Raw genomic sequence first — 15,694 nt, forward strand, 5'->3', positions numbered from 1 at the left:
CAATGAAGAATGCCTTTGTGGTTGGATTAGTGCTTCAACTTTTCCTCTAGCAGGGTCCAATCAGTTTACTTATTAAAACTAAATTTAAAACTAGGTCTATGAGAATTGTATTTTGCATTGAATTTTATATGATTACTAGTACTGCAATACAATCCTATCATGCATTTGTGAAGTTTCTTATTTTAAAATATTAAACAATATTTGTCTCCACTATTCCTGAGTTAAAACAGTTTATCTGTGACATACACACTCTAGAATTGACTCAGAGGAGGTAAAAATCAAGCTGTCATATTTTTAAAGTAAAAATAGCACAGACTTTTTTTTCCAGAAAACTGTTTTTTAGATTTTTTTCCCCCACATATGGAAAGGGCAACATTAGGAATCATAGCAGAAAATGTTGACTTAGGTCTTGGGCCTTTTAGCCTCTGAGAAAGGAAACGGTACCTGAGAACATAGCCACTTGTCCATGCCTTTTTATGGAGCATAAGTAAGACCCAAACTCACTACATGTCAACTATGAGCAATGAGATTCAGTGTTTCCATGCTTGGAATTCATATGAATTTCTTAAGGGATTTTTTAAAAGATAGTCAGATTCTGGATCTTACTAGCAGGGATTCTAATTCAGAAGTCTGGGGTTGGACCATGAAATCTATATTTTAATACCATCTTTGTTTGAGAACTAAGATATACCTATATGACAAGTGAAAAGTTATCTGGATTCTTGCTCAGTTTTCACAGGACTTTTGCAGAGAGGTTTCTAAGACAGGATAGAAGATTATACTGAGTATGGAGAAGAGGTGTTTTACACATCTGTCTCTCTAACATCATTAAATATTTAATTTTTATATGCATATGTTCACCAATATGTATTGTTTCTAATATCTCTGACTTACTAACTTTGTGACTGTAGAAATTGTCCTCATTTGTAAAATGTGAATAATAATTATTTCTACCTCCTAGAGTTCTTCTGAAGATTAAAGGAGAAATAATGTATGATTTAATTGTGATGGCTTTGGGGAGAATACCTATATAAATGAATGAATGACTAAATAAATGTGTGTTTGTAGCTGGCTATATTTCTATATATACTTATATATGATTGAAAGTAACTAGTGACAAGTCATACGTGTATGATATTAAATTACACAATATGCTCATTATTGATAATGAAGTGTAGTATTGTTTTCATATCTAACCCAAAATCTTAACCTTTTGTCCCATAATTTCTAGCCTATCTCAGATATATAAATAGATATTCCTACCTAAGATATAGATAGGTAGATGGATAGATAGATAGATAATAAGGTTCCAAATCATTATTACCTTAGTTTTCATTTATAATTTATTAATATAAAATGCATATTATATTATTGGTAATTAATAAATATGTTAGAACGTTAAGTGTTTATTTATAGACCAAATGCCATGGACAATGTTTCAGAGAAGTCATCTTCATTTCTGGTTGAATTTTTTTTAACTGATAGTAATTAAATTTGCTATATTCCACCCTTTGATGCATAAATAATAAGCAATGATTTAAATAAATAATGTTATAACATAAAAGTTTTCTTATGCCTTATAGATTCCTGTGTCCTTAATTATTTTTGGTAGTTTATATTTAGATTTATAATTTCAGTACTGGAGTGATTTATTTCCTCTTGGGCCCCAGTCATGACTATACATTAAAATCACCTGAGAAATTAAAAAAATACCGATGCAGAGTCCCCAGTCCAATAGTTGGAATCTCTGAACGTGAGGCAGAGGCGTTGGTATATATTTTTTTAAAGTTTCCTTGGTGATTGTAATGCATAGCAGTTGTTGTTGATAGGCAGTGCCATGGGGAACATGAATGAGTGGGTGTTTCCTTAGTATCCAAGTACCCAAGTATTCAGCAGGCAAAAAGACCGATTTTTTTTCACTTAAAGCTTTTAAAATAAACATCTCACAAAAGGTGTTCTTTGATTACAATATTTTTTTTAATAAATTGAAGTTTATTGTGGTGACAATTGTTAGTGAAGTTACATAGATTTCAGCTGTACAATTCTGTAATACATCATCTATATATCACATTGTGTGTTCATCACCCAGAGTCAGTTCTCTTTCCATCACCACATATTTGATCCCTTTTACCCGCTACAATATTTAACCAAAGTAATATGCAGCAGTTAATGTTTGCCACTAGTTTTCCAAGAGTTTGATATTTAATCATAGCCTTATCTTAGGGTTTAGTTTAAATCTTCAAATCATTATGAAATTTTTTTTTTCTTTTTCAGTCATAACCAGAGCTTAAATCAGTTGGGAATGAAACTGCTTTTCATATTTGTCTTTGGCTGCTCCCTGGCTAAATTAGAAGTGGACTACTCCCTGGCTTTATGAAAAGAATTAGTAGCAGTAGTTATTCCAATTTGTGTTATTAGCACCACCTAGTCTTTTATGTTCTAAACATTTCATTTATTTCTGACAATAGGCCTCAATCATTTCGCTCTCTATTATCTGTGACATTGAATTGTGTTCCCCCCCCCCCCTCAAATTACTTGTCAGTAGCACAGCAGGGCACTCAAGAACTAATATTCTCAACCACTTCGCTGCTCTTTCTACAGGTGTTTTTCTTTCACCACCACCACCCTCCCCCCAGTTTTAAAAAAAGAAAAAAAGAGGAAAAAAGAAAGAAACAGAAAAATGGAGGGGAGAGACTTCTGTCACAAAATAAATTTGGGAAATGTTTCATAGAAAAGTCCCTCAGCTCCCTCACTTGTAGCTTCACAATGCATATTTGCATATTAAAGGCTCTGAAGAGCCCTGCAGTAAAAATCAAACCAAAACACATCAAACACCTGTTTAACTTTATTGAACTCAGATTTTGATCATGGAATCTCTTCTAGCAAGAAAATACTATTAATACAATAAACTATGCCAATGGATTTCCACGTTATGGGGACAGAGTCCCAGAGAGCAGTTTCGAGGCTCTTGGCCTCACGTGGAAAGATGCTGGCTCAAATAGTAGTTGGCCATTAGCTGTTACCAGTTAGCCATTAGCCACTGATAAAACTGCCGTGGCTAAGCTAGGAAGTGCAGATTGCAGCTAGCAAGTGGGATTGGTTGGCAGAGAAGCAGTCGGCAGATTGCGGATCCTGTGGCTCCTGCTTCCTGTGTCTCCAACCCAGCCGCCAGCAAGAATATGACTCCCCTATCCATGGCTCCGTTAGTGTTCCTTTTTGGCCTCACCATATCCTGCGTTCTCATGCGGGAAGCGAGACCAGAGACCCCGCATGACACCCTGCATGACTCACGTACTACATCTTTAATAACAACAGTTTACAGGTATGAGGCTTTTTTTTTTTTTTAATTGTATCAGCATGTTACATGAGAAAGCTGATCATTCCCTCTGACTTGTCTTTTTACAGAAACAGCAGTGAAGCCAGCTCACAGTAGGGTAAGTATACCACAGCTCTATCTTCTGATGAGACATTCCTTGTCATAAACATTTTGAGAAGATAATTAAAATGTCAGACCCACTACTTCCAACTTTTAAAAAAAGTTCTTCAGTTTTATCTCATGTAAACTCTCAATTAGATACCCTAATTTCTTTAGTGGCGATTGTAACAGGATCTGATACAGATTGTACCTGATAATACTGCTTGCTGAGGAGCTGTAGCTAACATTGTTCAACATGCTAAAAATGTTTAGCTAGAATATTTCACAAGATTTTAAAGAGAATTTAAATAGAATTCTTTACATCTCTATACTTATTTCTTTGCTTTCAAGGTAAATCTGGACACTTAGCCACTCACTGGCTATTATTTGAGCTTCTGATATGATGACAAGGCAAGGCCATACAACAGGCCAGGGATCTGTGCTTACATGAGTTGGAATTTTTGCCCTGACACAAACTGGGTTCCATGGACAAGTTACTTAGTTTTTCTGAGCCTCAGTTTTCTATCTTGGCCAGACTTCTCTTGGCTATGTGAGTAAGAAAGATACTTAGCCTGGTGTAAGAGGGGCAGAATGTGTTGTGGAGTTCTGGGAGAGGAAGGAAACAGGTTTCAGGAAGGACTGAGTCTATAAATAGAAGTCATCTGGAGATTTAAGGCAGACGTTCATTTCATCTTTCTGGCGCAGCGTTACCTTTCTTTCTTTTCTTTCTTTTACTTTATTTCTATTCTTTTTCCCCTGTAGACCAGATATCTCTGCAATCCTAATATCTGTGACTCATATGTATTTATACATTGCATTTAGCTATATTAGATGTCTGCTGTATATTATATATATATTATTGTGAAATTATATATATTTTAAATTTAGTGCATCTAATAATAGAAAAGAGATGTCTCGGTGGCAAATTATTTAATAACTATAAAACTAGTTTACTTTTTTATTTTATGTAAATTCTATAATTTACTTTTTATAAATCCTGACTTTCATATATAAGATTTGCTTGTCATGTACAATAATTAGTCAAATAAGACTGCATATCAAAGCTCTTTAATTTCAGCTCAAGGAGATTATTCTTTGTTCAGGTATACATCAAAATGCTTTGTACACAGTTAGCATTCAATAGATGACCCTAAATTAAATTAAAATGTTAAAGCTAAGCATATTAATCAACATACTCAAAGAACCCACCTATAAAGGTAGTAAAATCACTTTGGAATAACCTGAAAGTTTTGTGTTGACCCTTTTTTATTAAGCAAGATTTATTTTGGAATGTAAAGCCAGAACTGAGAAGGTAATGCTTAGAATACACCAGCGAGAGTTGCCATGTGGACCCTGGTACTCCCCTGCTTCCTCCACCTTGCTGCTCCTTAATGGGCAGCCTTTAGTCTCAGCACCTCATGTGGACAGCGTTTTTTATTCATGGTCTCAGCCTGTATTTGTGCCTTTATTTTTTTGGTACTTTTATATTTGCCATTGCTTCAAGTCAGCAGATCAACCACCCAAGTCATCAGACTATAAAATAAATAAAAATTGCTTGATGTGAAATGTCAGGTGTTAAAGTAATATGAACAAAGAGAGGGGAAGGTAGGTAGCAGGTAATATTTGGGGGGCTCTCTCTCTCTCTCTCTGTCACACACACACACACACACACACACACGGTGTGATAAAAAAATATGGTGACTGTCTAAATTTTAAAAAATGTATTATAGTAAAAGACACATTGCCCACTTATTCCATCATTCTTGCCACTTTCTGAAGCAATTCTGGAAGTCCTCCTTCGTGATTATCTTTAGATGTGCTGTCGTGGCTGCCTTGATGTCCTGAATCCATTCAAAACATTTACCTTTCCTGGTCATTTTGACTTTGGGGAAGAGCCAGACATCTCATGGTGCCAAATCCAGTGAATAAGGTACATGAGGACACACCACATAATGTTTTTATTTGACAGAAATTGCCATACACCAGAAGTGATGTGTGACACAGAGCATTGTCATGATGGAGGATGATTTATGACATACTTTAAAACACACCTTCTCTCAACCATAGCTCACATCCGATTAATGATTGATTGTACTGAGTTGAAACTTGCCACAAACTGTTACCAAGGTTGGACGTGCTGCTTCCCGTATTGAAGATCCCTGCGTTTCCGTTGGATGGCATTCAGTAGGAGCATTCACCATCTTTTTTCATCACGTCTCGTGCGTGTGTAGCTATACAGGTAACCCCTGTATAACACGGTACTTCTATAACATGGTGTTGCTCTAACACGGTTCAAGAATTGGGGGAAACCCTTGTACAAAACAGCATCTTAGAACATGGTTTCACTCTAACATGGTTTGAGAATTAGAGAAATCCCCGAACAACCACGGAACATAATAAAAGCTTTTAAGAGCAAAAGATATCTCATTTGAAATTTTTCATTCGAGCGTGCATGTCATATCAGATTTGACTGCAGAATTTTAAAATTTATTAGAATTTTAAATGTTTTGTTCATGGAATATTAAGTTCAGAGGATGAAGATATCTTGTCAAAAAGAAAACACCCTCGGTTAATGGTGCTTAGTAGTGATGACGAAGAAAACATTATTTAATACATATTGATATTTATATTTTTGGTGAAAATCGCTTTCATAAAGATAGATCTCTTAATTATAAAAATATAATAGTGTGCTTTTTTAATTTTTGGAACCTAGCTCCCTTTTTGTATTAGTTCTGTTTCGTACAACAGCGACTCGCATAACAGAGCATTTTTAGGAACCTAACAACCCTGTTATATGGGGGTTACCTGTACATATAGAGATATATCCACAAACATGTATATGTATATAATATATACATACATGTGTATATATGTTTGTGTGCATGTATACATCTACACAATAGACAATTTATATCATAAAGACATCCATCTTCCATTCTTTTTTTTTTTTTTAACTTTTATCTATTTAAGTGTTTTTTTCCAGGACCCATCAACTCCAAGTCAAGTAGTTCAATCTAGTTGTGGAGGGCGCAGCTCACAGTGGCGCATGTGGGGATCGAACTGGCAACCTTGTTGTTAAGAGCACCATGCTCTAACCAACTGAGCAAACTGGCTGCCCCCTCATCTTCCGTTCTACACTCACACGCACAAACACACACACACACACACATACATACATATATATATAGATACACACACACATATATATATGTATATGTGTATATACGTGTGTGTATATATATATATACACATATACATATTTTGTATATATATACACATATACATATATGATAAATCAAAATGATGTACACATAAAAATATTAGTAAAATGTCTGTATATTTATATATGTGTGCATGTGTATATTCTTTTGATTTAGAAATGGGTTTTTACCATAAGCACTGTTCTATTTCTTGCTATATTCACTTAATAACACAAGGAAAAGTATTTTATTTGGCCAGGTAGATTCCATTTTGGATGTCTCATAATTTTCAGTCCCTTTTTTACAGACATTTATTTTATTTGCTACTTAACATTAATATAGCAGTGATATATTATATACTGTCTTTTCAACAAGGATAGCTACCCCACGTCCCCAATAAAGACATTAAAGACTATAATAATACCATGAGTATGCTTTTAGGGAGAAAAACTGAGATAGCTAGCAAACAAAGCCTTACATTTTGGTTCTTAACTACTCCCAGTGAGACATGCATTTAACCTGAGTACAATATTGGAAATATTAGAAATATCTCTCCAATTTAATTCTGACTTTCTTGCACACAAATGTTGCAGTTATAATTTCTTATAAACTGAATGCTATCCATTCGCTGTCATAGTACTTAATGATGCTGAAATCCAGTGAAATATTAGTTGCTGTAGTACAAAATTCAAGGCAATGTGGGTTGGTCTTGTACTCTTTCTAAGGGTGCTTAATTATATCATACAAAGATAGTCGTATCTATTAGACATACAAAGAACAATGTTTAACATGACATACAAGTGTAGACAAAATGAATTAACTCTTTCCTCTCTTTCCTTTTATAAAGCTAATTTTTTTCTTTTTCAGGTTATACAAACTTTAAAAACGGTGCCTTTCCCCGTACATAAATAGTTGGCTATGGATTAGTATCACACAAACAACTTTGGGGTAATGGCCTGGACTCTGAACTTGTGTTGAAATCTGATTTCAAGTTCTGGTTCTGACTCTTGAAGTCATGTGAGCCTTATCTCACAGATCCTCTTTGTATATGTAACTTGACAGTTACAATATGAGGATTAAATGAGATCTGTAATCTATAAGGCTCTCTGTAATAGGAAAGGCATTATTTGTTACCTGCTCGAGTGTGTACAAATCAAAGGAAGTTCATGTGACTTATTTTTTGAGGCTGAAGTTTGAGTTAGAAACCTAGACAATGACTGGTTACATCTCAGCCTCCAAACCTCCAGATTGAGAAATTACTTCTAATTGAAGTTCTAGTAGATACAACAAAATGTAACTAGGCGGATCTATGCTAGTGTTAAGAATATTGTAAATCACTTTGTATATGAGACTTCCAATTTTTTATATGTAGGCTAATGAATTCCAGAAAAGTAGGACACTTTAGAAGATAAGATGTATATACTTTAAACACAACTAAGTCATTGTGTAAGCAGGAAATAATGGGCTTTCTTCATAATCCATTACTTTCTGAAATTTTGATCTCTCATATCCCCCTAAGCAAATGAGACAATAATTTAGAAGTTTTTGAAAATGTTTTGATAAAAGTTTTGTAATTAACATATATATCCTTGAGATATTTGAGATATGTGATTCCTTGAAGAGGTAAGGAAAGAAATACAAATGTCAATGGTGAATGTGGAAAAAGCCAATGTTAATTTTATGACCAAATATACTTTTAGCAGGGAAACTGTTTAATTATGTATTAGTACTAATGTTAATCATATTTACACAGCCCTTGTTTCTTACAAAACTGTTTAAGTAATTCTCATGATCCTTACAACAGTCATTTTTGTTTCCATTTTAAGGGTTTGGTTATTAATATTAAAAGATTTATCCAATGTTTTTTAATATAAGATTCAATGTTCTTGAAGAACAAACTTATTTTTTGAGTCTCAAGATAATAACAAACAGATGAAAGAAAGCTTCTCGAAGTAGACTATGTAGATTGTAAATATCTGCTTTTTAAACTGTTGTTGTAAGGTAAGTGATTGCTTCCTTGTTGCGCTCATTCTCTCACTTGCAAAGTTGTACTGGAAATGGATGCTAATAACCTGCATTTGCCTTGTGCTTTAATGCAGTAGAATAGCACATTTCCTAATTGCATGTTATTTAGAATGGTCTACCATTTAGAAGAAAGCTCTGTTCAGAGACATGGCACGCATGACTGGGAGGATATTGTGGTGAAAAGATACCAACAATAGCTCCATTAATGTTTAGCTTATACCTGCATCTAATGGGCACTAATGCATCTCACATGACATATGTGAAGATAAATTTACAGCATTAATAGGCTGACATTCCAAAACAATAACCTATTTCTCTGATAAGTTCTACTTCTCTAATAAAATATTGTCTTGCTAGTGTCATCTGATTGAAAGGTAAAGGGTTAGATGATGAAGCTTTTATTGACATAGCAACAAAATGCCCTCATCTTGATGTTCAATATATATTTGTATTATATACGAGTATAAACATATTAGGAGCATTGCCATTTTGTAGGAAGTTACATTTCGTGAAAATGTATATTTAGGAAGCATTTAGTTATCTGTCTGGAGACATACAGATAGGTCATCTCCATATAATGTAAAAAAAAAAAAAAAAGATTTCAATTCAATTTTTAAATGTCATTTAGCTTTACTACACTTCATTTCAGAGAAGATTTAAGACAAATTTAAACTACTTTATTTGTTATTTTGATATCTCTGATATTGTGTACATGAAGAGGGAATCAATAAGTTCAACAATCTTAAAATCTGACTTCTGAAGACACGCCTAAAGTTATTTCAGTTACAAATTCCTGATCTTAAAATAACTTATCATGAGTATTGAACACATGGAAGTCTAACTGATGTTAACTCAAACATAAATCTTGAATTTATTGTTTTCCCCATTTCAACATTATGATGACAGCCTATATCAAAAGTCTTCTGAAATCTCATTAATTTCATTACCTATTTCACTGTGGACTTGTCGGCCCTTTACTATATATCATTGGTACTTATATTTTAGAGAATCACATAATTAAGAAGTGATTAATAAATAATGTTATTCTTCCAGAAAAATACTCATAAACTTATACCAGCCATTTTTGCACATAGTTTCAGAAGATTCAAAGACTTCTCCAAAACCCATTCATGGTCTTTAAGATAAACACTCTTTAAATAAGTCATTTTTATTATTTAAGCTTTTTTATTATTTAATCCAAATTATATAAACCATTTTCATATAAAAAGAGCAATTTGGTATTGAAACATGATGGTTTATTTCCAAATGACTTGGTTCACTTTCTATTTCTATTACATAGATCTACTTTTTGATTAACTAAGAAAAAAAGGAGCCCTTTTAACTGAGGAAACTGATTGCATATCAAGGGCCTAGTTAGCATTATATAAAGTTATATTATTAAATTGCATAAGATTTCAAATTGAGGAATATTGAAAGTGAAATAAAATATGAAGAAATATGAAACTATATTGAATGCATATCTTATTACCAAAGAACAAACTTGTGTATTATGTTTTTGATTATTTTAATATATGCATATATATCAATCTAAACTTAGAAAAGAGGAAAATTTGTCTAAGTTTATTCAAACATATGTACACTGGTATAACTTAGAATACATGTATAGGGACATCAATGTCTCACTTCTTTCGTTATCCAATACTCTTTAGAAATAAATCTTCAAACAAAAACATCAATGTCATTAAAATAATTTTGTAGACCACTTTTTTAAAATTATGTTGATTTTTATAATATTTCTCTGAGAGTCTTTGAATAAAGTATATCTCAGAATCTAGAATTACATGATTATCACTAACACATATGTAGGAAGTACAAAAGTCCACTCTAATTATTGCTTAATACATTAGTCAATACATTTTTTCTTGATTCATATTACTTGTTACAAGAACATCCAGTGAATTTATGATAGGGTAAAATAAATAAAGCAAAGGAAAAACTCTTGTAACAAGAGGGAGATGAGAATACAATTTTGATCTTGTATTTAATTTTCAAGAGTCAGTCTTGTATTTAATTTTCTCAAATTTCAACCTCATTTCTCTTCTACATGCTCTCATGCTGCAAAATTTTAATCACTATTCAAGTGTTTTTATTTTGAAGGTTAAGTTAGGGTTTAATTAGGAAGCATTGTTAGAACAATAAAATAACAGATATTCTTAAATCTCTTATCAATGACCTTTGGTAAAAATAAGAAATACTATGTTGATGTGGGATTAACCATAATTTATGAATAGTTTTTAATTGCACTTGTTGGCTTGCAACCTCAGGAGTTCCCCGAATGAAATCATAAAATAGCCCCCCATACATTAAGGGCAAGGAGAGGCCGAAGAGACAGACCATTCCAGATTGGTAGGTGGCAAGTTTCATGAGCAAGGGAACTTACATGCAAAGCTCCTCTTGGGCTCGACAAGATGAGTAGATCTCAGCATCAGCCTGCTAGAATCTTAAAAGTTTATGCAGAACCCTTAATAGGGTTCAGTCACATATGCCATCTGGATGGTCTCAGCACATTTCTCTCCTAAGGCAATTGAGACTTGTTCCCAATGGGGGAATGGTGGGCCAAATGTACATTTCAAGGACAGGAGAGGAGGTGAGGAGCCTCTGATTACTTGAGTCCAGCTTTCTGGTCAACCAGTGGTCATGTCCTCTCGATGACCTCTTCCAACATTAGCATACTGATATATTGTTAGTAATTTAGGAGTATTAACCTTTCCCACCACACAGGTGTCAAACACACAGTCACACAGCTATGCACTGAAAAGTATACAGATTAGTGCGCAAATGTGATTGCAGTATACATTCATTTATTATTAAATGTCTACTATGAGTCAGACCCTAAGATACCTCTGAGGATGCAGCAGTGAACAAGATTGACAATCTTAGGGAAATGGGTTTATTGGGAAAGATAAAAATTAAGTAAGTAATTACACAAATAAGTAACTAAAAATTTCCATGGAGGAATAGTGCAGGGTCCTACTGCACTTGAGTATATAGAGTATATAATAAACAGATCTCATATACTGGCTCATGCAGCTATTGATTCTTTTCTTCATCCATTTGTTTAAATATTGGAGTTTCTCAGGGCTTCTGTCTCCCTCCCATCCTTTTTCAACCTCTGCTTAGGTAGAGTTGAGGGTGAATTTTTATAGGAGATTGAAGAGGTGTCGCTATTTAGGTAGGGGGAAATCATGACATATAATTGTTTATAAGGGGAGGAAGTAGACAGTTTGTCATAGGGTTTGAAAATGCCAAGTAAGAGGAGAGTTAAAAATGTGCCACTTGAGTTTTCGACATGTTGTTCATTGGTGACTTATCAAAGACAGTATTAATGGAATGGAATCTAGAGAGAAAGTGGTGAGTTGGAGGCCATATGAAGAGATTGACTTAAGCTTCATCTGACCAGAAAGCAAACTCTACGAGAACAGGAATTCTATATCCCCAGAAACTAGAATAATGTCTAGCATATATTGCACTCATAAATACATATTGAATAAATGATTAGAGTTCTGGAGGGTAAGCAGAAGTAAATCTTATAGATCATGCAGGGCCTTATACATCATTTTAAGGCTTTTGGCTTGCTCTTTCTAAGTATAATGCTTTCAAGGATTTAATTCAGAGATTAGCCAGATTAGATTTATATTTTAAAATGATTACTGTGGCCTCTGGGTGTAAAATGGATTTTAAAGGAGCAGGTAGGCCAATTATAATGTTTCTTCAGTTTTCCTGATTGGAAAAAAAAACACACACAAAAAAACGCAAAAACACTGGAGTAGTTGAGCACGCAATCTAAACCAAATGAGTGATCAGAAAATGGGATGTTTTAATCCTTTTTGAGTAATGACCAGGTCAATGTCATTATCATACATATAATAAATGATGGAAAGTGGCATCTCTACTCTTTAGGTTGCTGATATTTAAGGTGGCATAATTCCTGTTGCTTTTATCATTTAACAAATATGACCACTCTGTGATTAAACAACGGGGCTGTCACAGTATAACTGAACTTTCAGGGACTATTTCACCTTTGTCCTAGAATATGAAATCATTCATTTTCCCCTCATAAATCAATCATTCTTTGCTAATTTATTTAGCTGCTACCATATTCCAAGTACTAAGCTAAGTGTTGGTTATAGCATAGTAAACAAGATATATGAGGTTGCACAGTTAAGTTCATGAACTCATCCTATACAAAGTGCTACATATCTCATTGTTAAATATCACTACAGTCACCTTGAAGTATTCCCCTTGGGAAGCTATGCACTGATGCCAGCACCTAGTCTACCCTTTAAAGCAATTTTGGGACTCTTTTCTGGAATGGATATCAGGGCTGTCATTGTGTTACACTTGATGTCCTGAATGTCATCAAAATGTCTTCCTTTCAATATTTCCTTTATATTCAGATAAAGAAAGAGGTCATTGGGGGCCAGATCAGGTTAGTAGGGAGGGTGTCCCAATACAGTTATTTGTTTACTGGCTAAAAACTCCCTCACAGACAGTGCTATGTGAGCTGGTGCATTGTTGTGATGCAAGAGCCATGACTTGTTGGAGAAAAGTTCAGGTCATTTTCGTCTAACTTTTTCACGCAGCTTTTTCAGCACTTCCAAATAGTAAACTTGGTTAACTGTTCAGTTGATACAAATTCATAATGAATAATCCCTCTGATATCAAAAAAGGTTAGCAAAATCGTTGCAACAATTTTGTGAATTTAATTGTCAGACCTTGTACATGGTTTCTGCCCTTATGGTTTAGAAGAAAAGACAAAAATGAAATTAAAATCAAGTACAAAGAGTAATACGAAAGGGTAAAAACCAGAAAATGTTTGGGAACAGCATAAAACATATAGATTAAACCTAGTCTAAGGAGTCAGGAAAACCTAACTGGAGAAATAAAATTAAGCTGAGATCTTGTTATCCAGAGTCAAACATAAATGGGTAGGGGTAATATTTTTGGTAAAGAAAATATGGAATATTAGACGCAGACTTATACAGAGCCTGGCTCACTAGAAGGAATTCAATAGCTAGAAAAATATGAGCAATGATGCTGTTTGGTAGACAGAGGCTAAATGGAGTATAGTCTTGTAATTCATGTCAGCAATTTTGGGTGTTCTTCCCAGGACAATAGAGAAATGAAGAGGCATCAAGCAGAGCAGTGATACCACTCATAATTTAGAATTGAAAGCCAGAGGTCATATCGTGATTTCTTGCATTTGAAGATTTTGTTTGACTTGGCCTGAGTTTTCATTCCTCCATCTGTGATGCATTTCAAAGACTTCCCCAGTTTCTGCAAATTTCAAAAGCTTGCTGTCTTATACTTCTCTCTGATTCTTTGTTCCAGGCTGCTTGAAGATTGTGTCTGCATTTCCACCAATGGCACAGAGATTTACAACTCAACTTCTTCATCTAGTCCATAAGCAATCTACACATTGAGTATTTTATGATTCTTGTAGACTTTACGATGGCTTTACTAGGAAAAGACTCATTTCAGAATAATTGTCCTTTCACCATTCCCTTGTTCTATCTCATTTTTTTTCATCTTCTCTCTTTCAAGGTGCCAGAAGCAAGTTTCCCATATTTTATTTAGAACTATTTCACTCATAATTAGAACTCTTAGGGTCTTATCTTCTAAAATCAAACACCTATCAATATATTTTTCAAACAATACAGTTCCCTACCTAAGATTAATTTTGGTGATAGATGTTTACATAGACTATATTTTTCACCTTGTAACATAATAAACACTCTAACTGCTATGGAGAAAAATTATAGCTTACTAAAAAAGTGGTAAGAGGAAAGATTCACAAAGAGAATCTAATTCTTTTATATACAAACAAAGACATTTAAGCTCAAAGAGGTCAAGTTACTTGCCATATTGTTAATGAGAGAGTGTGGACAAAGATTTAGGCTGTATTCCTAATTCAGTGCTCTTTCTGTTGGAATGGTGGCCCTTCTTAGTATGCCTTTTATCTCTTAGGAGAGTACATCTAAACTCATAAATGCTCTCTACAGATATACTTCTGCCCCTAATGCCAAATTACCTATGGTCTCAGCCAAAATGTTGTATCTATCCAGGGAAATGGTAAAGTGTAGCACTTATTGCACTAACATTGTTGACCTCTTGACCTGTTAACTTGACCTCTTTGAGCTTAAATGTCTTTGTTTGTATATAAAAGAATTAGATTCTCTTTGTGAATCTTTCCTCTTACCACTTTTTTAGTAAGCTATAATTTTCCTCCATTTTCAATTTATGTTATTCCCACTAAATGAATAATTCTTAAATTTCTATCTATGCCTTAATTCTTTTCTTTTTCAAATAACAACTTGCATTTTTAACAATCTTTTGGAAATTTTGAAATAGATATATAATTATTAATCTCAACATGTTTAAAACCCTCCTTGTCACTCGCTCCAGTTTTCTTCTAAATGTTTTTCTAACTCCACTCTCACCACTCAATCTTGTGGGCTATCACCCCATTAATCATTCATAAGAATGACTTCCATCATAACTGTTCTACCAGCACGTAGGGACTTCCCTATCTGACCCTAGCTGTTGAAAACAACCTTGTAATAAAGAATCTTTCCAGGGTCTTTATCGAAAAACTTCATCTGATACCCATTTACTTGATAATAAGAGAGCATGGTCATTTTTTCACCTTATCAAATGAGATCAGAAATGCAAAAGCTGTCTCTAAATTCTAAAAGACAGCTGAAATATGATTTATTTTTATCACTAAGCTTATTGAACCCGCATAGTATGTTTCTAACGTGAAGCAGCAAAATTGTAAATATTCCAAGTTAAACCATTGTTATAGGTAATATCTATGGCAATAGGTGAACTTAGTTTCTTTTGTTTGTTTTGTTTCCTGAATTATTTATTTTTGCTCTTTACAAACCACCTTATGTTCCTTTTTTAAGGATTATGATGCATAACATAAGTACAAAACTTTTTCCATGCTTATATTTATTACATATTAAAATGCCTGAGAGCAAAAAGTAAATATTTAATGAGTAACAATGTATTGTTTTCCCCCAAAGAGAAC

The 15,694-nt window shown here is 33.8% G+C and overlaps 1 long non-coding RNA gene across 2 annotated transcripts in view; it reads left to right on the forward strand.

Moving 5' to 3' along the window:
- Nucleotides 1-2,224: 2,224 nt before the first annotated feature.
- LOC141567917 (uncharacterized) overlaps nucleotides 2,225-15,694 on the forward strand; it is a 29,195-nt gene continuing 15,725 nt past the window's right edge. Inside the window, exons 1-3 of one of the 2 annotated variants that reach the window (XR_012490906.2) lie at nucleotides 2,225-3,322; nucleotides 3,406-3,434; nucleotides 13,993-14,379. This is a non-coding gene — a long non-coding RNA (uncharacterized LOC141567917). Of the gene's footprint in view, nucleotides 3,323-3,405; nucleotides 3,435-13,992; nucleotides 14,380-15,694 lie in introns of those variants that run through there. The other variant, XR_012490896.2, reaches the window with a different exon arrangement.

The sequence above is a fragment of the Rhinolophus sinicus genome, chromosome 17, assembly GCF_057876585.1.
Source record: "Rhinolophus sinicus isolate RSI-liver-muscle chromosome 17, RSI-T2T, whole genome shotgun sequence".
Taxonomy (NCBI): Eukaryota; Metazoa; Chordata; class Mammalia; order Chiroptera; family Rhinolophidae; genus Rhinolophus; species Rhinolophus sinicus.